At 32.4% G+C, this 4,922-nt stretch overlaps 1 non-coding gene across 1 annotated transcript; it reads right to left on the reverse strand.

Moving 5' to 3' along the window:
• Nucleotides 1–700: 700 nt before the first annotated feature.
• Nucleotides 701–806, reverse strand: LOC126026413 (U6 spliceosomal RNA). The gene has a single exon (XR_007501701.1). It is a non-coding gene; the product is annotated as a U6 spliceosomal RNA (small nuclear RNA).
• Between the last annotated feature and the right edge of the window lie 4,116 nt (nucleotides 807–4,922).

The following is a 4,922-nucleotide window of genomic DNA, read 5'->3' on the forward strand; positions in this document are numbered from 1 at the left end:
TGAACTCCTGCTCAATCTAAGCAGTTGTATCCATTACTCCAGGACTAGAGTATAAAAGAGAATATAGACTATGTGTTTGTTTCTTCCACTCATTTTTTCCTTCTCCTCACTATACTCTAGAGTCTATTTTGTTTGAGAAATATACCATTTAGACCACTATATTTATTATGCCATTATTCTAAATACTACATATAAGTGATATAATTATTTATCCTTTCTCTGGCTTACTTCATTAATATAACATATTTTAGTTCATCCATGTTGCTTCAAATTGCATGATTGTATCATTCCTTACAGCTATAAAGTATTCCATTTTATATATGTACCATATCTTCATGATCCACTCATCTGTTGTTGGACATCTAGGTTGATTCCAAGTCTTAGCTATTCTACTGAGTGCTGCAATGATCAATGATGTGCATAACTCCTTTGGATCAATGCTTTTTTGTTCTGGAGATAATACCCATGAAAGAGATTGATGCATTATATGGCAGCTCAATTCTGAGTTTACTGAGAAACCTCCATACTGTTTTCCATAGGAGTTGAATCAGGCAGCTTTTCCACTAGCAGTGAATGAGGATTTCATTCTCACCACATTTCTGCCAACAGAGATTGTTCCCATTATTTTCTATACATGCATTCTCACTGGTGTGAGATGATATCTCATTGTTGTCCTGACTTGGATTCCCCTAACAATAAGAAAAATATGGAATGCTTCACGAATTTGTGTGTCATCCTTGCATAGGGGCCATGCTAATCTTCTCTGTATTGTTCCAGTTTTAGTATATGTGCTGCTGCCAAAGCAAGCTTGATAGGCTAACTTTTTGATGGGTGAGATTTAAAGTGCCTGACTAAATTGACCAGCTACTCCATCTTCCAATTCAATTGTATCACTATGACATGCATCACTTAATTATTGAAAACATTTCTTTGTTCAAAGTAAAAAGTAATCTAATGAATTTAAAATAGCAAGGTGTTAGTCATCTGGCTCTAAATATGGAGGATAATGGAATGTAAATATCTGACAGTTGTGATCAAAGAACACACATATGGTCCATTTAGAAAAAAATAAAATGTCATTGAATCATGAGATTAAGTAATTATCAGTAAAATATATTTAGTCATTTGTTATTTTGCTTTTTGTGTGTTTTTGTTTTGTTTTGTTTTGGGGTTACACCCGGCAGTGCTCAGGGGTTACTCCTGAGCTCAGAAATCGCTCCTGGGATGCCAGAATTTGAACCACAGTCCTTCTGCATGCAAGGCAAACACCTTGCCTCCATACTTTCTCTCTGGCCCCTCATCTTGCTTTTTAAGTCTTTTCTGTTCTTGAGAAAATGGAAGTATTCAGTAATGATACACTACATTTAACATAAAATCATATTAAAATTATGTTAGTGTATAAGAAAGTATTCATTCAAATAATTTTAATAGAAAAATACTGTTTGTCTTCTTAAAAAGTTTGTGAATATATTTTTAAAGTACCTTGAGTATTTAAGATCATAAAAAATAAGGAGGAGAATATAGAACAGGGCTTAAGAAGATTTTCTTACATGTGGTCAACCCTAGTCTGACCTGTGCTTTTATATATGGTCCCTGGAACATTTTAACAGTGATCCCAAAGGACAGAAATGAACCCTCAACACCTCTGGATGTGGTCCAAATAATACTCCAAAAGGATATAAAAATTAATATAAAATTTTAAATTTTTGTTTAAATTAAATTAAATTTATGTTTAAATTTTGTTTAAATTTTTTAAACTTTTGTTTAAAATACAATTTTACTTTATTATATTTCCTAATAAAGCTCATTCTAGAATTTGAATTCCTTGTTTTCAAATAAGTAAACTTTCAAATATTTCTTGGAGTAAAACCTTATTTCAAGGAATATTGTACAACATAATAGAGAATGATTTTTTTTTTACTGGGCAGCAACCACATGACATTAGCCATGTTGTCATAGTTTAGACCATACTAATCTAGATTTCTTATTGATTTTTAATGTTATTTTGAGGAAGTTTAAAACATCTGGAAATAAAGTATAATCAAAAATACTCCCCCAATTAGAGATGCACTATTGAAAATAATAGCAGTATTTATTCAGCAAAAGAGGAAAATTATTAAATAAAAATGTTTCTGTCTTTAAAAATATCTTTTCTATTCTGCCCTAATGAAACAGCCAGTTTGTATTACATTTTGTGAATTGACTCTGAAGTGTGCAGATACATCATCTAAATCACAGGGGAAATGTAAAGTAGTATTGGGAAATCACAAAACATAATTGCTAATCTTCACTTCTTTTAAAAGAATCTTTTGCTTAATACTGATTGAAAGGAAATCTCAAAGGGTACTCAATTTCATGGAAAATAGCAAAAGGTAACCATTTATATTCATTCTGAATATAGCTGAAATTTCCAGTGAGTAGTGGTATCATTTTGAAAAAGCTTACTATAGACTGCTGCTTATTGCATTGTCAATTAAATTTCTGCCCTTCAATCTCTACATCTCATTACCTCATTTATGGAAAGAAATAAAATCCAAACAAGCAATTAGAGTTGGAAGGCAGACTGGTAAGTTATTGCTATATCAGAGGAATACATGCCCCAAACAACTATCATTCATACTTCTAAGGTTTTTCTGAAGTACAGGTTCAAGACTTAGCTCCTCAATTTTATTGACACATTTAGAAAAAATTATTTTAACTGTAATTTTACTAACTTTAAAAGGTAAAACAGATAATAATTTGATCAATAGATACATAGATAAATACAAAGACAGAAATATAGATATAAGGGTTCGTATATATGCATATAAAAATAAAAGAATAAAATATGAATTCTTCTGAGTCTTTCATTTTTAGTAGAAATAAATTAGATCAACATTTTTATTCTTAGTATATGTATAAACATCATAAGCTCTTGGTAGTTATTTAAAGATATAACCCCATAGTGTATATGTATATAAATTCTAGTATATACTTACTGAGTAAAAGGTAAGGAACAGTTATATAAGAATAAACTAAATACAAATATTATGAACAAGAAAAGGAGAATGTTGCAGAGAGAAAGTAAAAAGCACACAACTTAAACATGTCTTTAAAACCTTGATACTTGGGGCAGTAGTAAAAGCACAGTGGTAGGGCATTTGCCTTGCACAAGGCTGACCCAGAACAGACCTTGGTTTGATCCCTGGCTTCCCATATGGTCCCCTAAGCCAGGAGCAATTTATGAGCACATAGCCAGGAGTAACCCCTGTGTGTCTCTGGGTGTGGCCCAAAAACCAATAAATAAATAAATAAAACTTGATAATGTGAATTAAGTATGTTAGTTTCTATTGCAAAAATTTGTCTTAAGAAAAATAAAATTCTGATTGGCTAAATCTAAATAACTATGTCAAAATTGTTTATTATGAAATAGTAACTAAATTTTAGTGTTAAATCTAGGTGCATAGATAAACATACACTCAAAAGACAAAATATTTCTAGCATAGTAAATATCATAGATATTTATGATATGTAGCCCATGGGAAATTTATATCTGTAATCCATACAGTCCCAAAAAACTGAGGCACACAGATAGACCTGTGACAGAATCTCCATGATTTAGAAGAGTTGCATTCATCCCAAGTCAGAGTGTCCCAAGAAGAGCACAACACTACTTAGCTCCATGGGTATAAAATTCTTCTTGTCAATGAGCCAACTGCAGCGTATAACACACCATCACACTGCAAATGTCAAATGGGAAAGAAACACAGAATTCCCTCACTGTTAATGAATAAAGATAGTAGTTCTCAAGAACCAACTAATATCAGCCACCTAAGTGGCCTCTTTGGAGTTTAGAGAGGAAATGTTAAGGATATTCAAGTAAATTAAAGAAACCATGAAAAAGACATCCAATAAGAGTAAAGATGATACAAAAATATAAATGAGAAAACTTCAAACAGAAATTACAAAACTGAAAAACTTGGTAGGTGAAATGAAAAACTCACTGGGAGACTCAACCAGCATAGTAAAAAACAACTGAGAACAAAATCATTGTGCTAGAATATAAGCTGCATAGTATCTCTAGACAATAGCAAAAAATATTAAAGAGCTTTAAAATAAAAGAATCACAATAAATGTATAGACAAAAGTAGAACTTTAGGATAAATTAAACATACAAAATATAAGAATCATTGGAGTCTCAAAGGGCAAAGAATAAGCCCCTATAAAGAGAAAACAGTAAGGTACTTATTGCTGAGAAGTTTCTGGAGCAAAAATGTGCATGTACACACATCCTGAATATCCAAAGAATACCAGCTGAAAGAGAACCAAATAAAAACACACCAAGGCGCATGCATCCCTGTGGCAATAATGAAAACTAAAGATAGAAACAAAACATGGAAAGCATTGAGATAAAAAAGAAATTACATTCAAAGGAGTAACCTTAAGACTAACAGCAAGTTTGTCACAGAAAAACCTTCCAGGCCACAGTATCAGTAGTATATAGTGAATAAAAGGAAATGGATGCCTCCCCCCAAAATAATTAACCCAGTCAAGACTTTCATTCAAGTTCAAAGGAAGAATACATAGCTTCATGGATAAATATCAGGTAAGAAACTCAAAATCAACTTTTTGTTGTTGTTGTTTTTGGTTCACACCTGACAGCTTGCAGGGGTTACTCCTGACTCTGTGCTCAGAAATAGCTCCTGGCAGTCTTGAGAGACCATATGGGATGCCAGGAATCGAACCCAGGCCCATCCCAGGTCAGCTGTGTACAAGACAAATACCCTACCACTGTGCTATAGCCCTGTTCCCTTAAAATCAACTTTAAGACAAGAATTAAAGGATGTATTTTAAAGCAAGACAAACCCCAATAAACATCTTTCTAAGGAAAGATGGCACAAAACTACATGAAAATAATCTCTCTCAATGTCGATGGATAAAAT

Source organism: Suncus etruscus, chromosome 1, assembly GCF_024139225.1.
Source record: "Suncus etruscus isolate mSunEtr1 chromosome 1, mSunEtr1.pri.cur, whole genome shotgun sequence".
NCBI lineage: Eukaryota > Metazoa > Chordata > Mammalia > Eulipotyphla > Soricidae > Suncus > Suncus etruscus.